Source organism: Octopus bimaculoides, chromosome 28, assembly GCF_001194135.2.
Source record: "Octopus bimaculoides isolate UCB-OBI-ISO-001 chromosome 28, ASM119413v2, whole genome shotgun sequence".
NCBI lineage: Eukaryota > Metazoa > Mollusca > Cephalopoda > Octopoda > Octopodidae > Octopus > Octopus bimaculoides.
In genome coordinates, this window is record NC_069008.1 from 1,398,449 (window position 1) to 1,400,320 (window position 1,872).

Consider the following 1,872-nt stretch of genomic DNA (forward strand, 5'->3'; position numbering starts at 1 on the left):
GTAAGAGTGAGAGAAAGTTGTGGTGGAAGAGTACAGCGGGGTTCGCCACCATCCCCTGCCGGAGCCTCGTGGAGCTTTTAGGTGTTTTCGCTCAATAAACACTCACAACGCCCGGTCTGGGAATTGAAACCGCGATCCTATGACTGCGAGTCCGCTGCCATAACCACTGGGTCGTTGCGCCTCCACTCTTATTTGCATATATAACCTACATATTTCTTGACAGCTTGCTTGATTAATGAGTTAATGACTTGTGAAGCACGATATATTTTAATATTGTAATGTGTTTTAAAGAAAATTCTGAATCCTTTTCAAAAGTTTTATGAATAAGCTACATAGGAAAAGCTGAATAGAATTGTTCCAGTGTGTATAATTAAATTGAAATTATACACACAGCATGGAGTGGAAAAGTTTTTGTTTACTTAGAAAATACATTGTAACATCAAGATATTCACTAATTAATGTTATGTTAATTTATTTATGTATGCATGCATACAAAAGTCTTCATGTATTTGTACGTGTGTGTGTGCACGTGTGTGTATATATACCTACTACATACATATCTGTGTGTGTGTGTGTGTGTGTGTGTGTTGTGTGTATGTGTGTTTGTGTGGCTGTGTAGTAAGAAACTTGCTTCACAAACACAAGGTTCTGGGTTCAGTCCCACTGCGTGGCCCCTTGGGCAAGTGTCTTCTACTATAGCCTCAGACCAACGAAAGCCTTCTGAGTGGATTTGGTGGAGAGAAACTGAAAGAAGCCCTTCATACACACGCACACACACACATATATGTATATGCATATACATAAGCAATAATATGAGAGGTTTTGGTATCCAGAAGACCCAAAAGGTAGGTAAGGCTATGTAAGGGCTATGGACGGACTGCTGTTAGACTCCCGGTTCGATAATAGTATGAGTGGGGAGTCTAACGTGGGTCTTGTATGAGTGCATTTATGTTAAGTAAAATAAGGCAACAAAGCCAAGACAGATAGATAAGCAAGATCCAATAGGAATGGAAATAAAACTATAAAAAGCATTATAAAAATTATAAAATTATATATAAATAAAATAGGTGCAGGAGTGGCTGTGTGGTAAGTAGCTTGCTTACCAACCACATGGCTCCGGGTTCAGTCCCACTGCGTGGCACCTTGGGCAAGTGTCTTCTACTATAGCCTCGGGCCGACCAAAGCCTTGTGAGTGGATTTGGTAGACGGAAACTGAAAGAATCCCGTCGTATATATGTATATATGTATGTATGTGTGTGTATATGTTTGCGTGTCTGTGTTTGTCCCCATTAACATTGCTTGACAACCGATGCTGGTGTGTTTCCTAAAGGCGGTGCTCCAGCATGGCCGCAGTCAAATGACTGAAACAAGTAAAAGAGTAAAAATAAAAATTCATTCAGTTTTAACACATATTGTGATAAACATAAATAAAAGTGAGTTTTTTAAAAAATTGGCTGATTTCACTGGGACCCCCTGTATATGGGAGCACAAATATCTTATAAGTAATTAGGGCCTCTATGGGCCTTAACCTAGCTTTCCCTCATACTGTATATTACAATCTACTAAACACCATAATGTCATGTCTTACATGCACACACACATATATATACACATAGGGCCCCTGGACTGGCTCTTGTGCGGGTGGCACATAAGATGTACCATCTTGAGCGTGACCGTTGCCAGTACCGCCTGACTGGCCTTGTAGGGTTTTCGAGCGAGATCGTTGCCAGTGCCCCTGGCTCTTGTGCAGGTGGCACATAAAAGACACCATTTCGAGCGTGGCCGTTTTCGTGCGGGTGACACGTAAAAGCACCCACTACACTCTTGGAGTGGTTGGCGTTAGGAAGGGCATCCAGCTGTAGAAACTCTGCC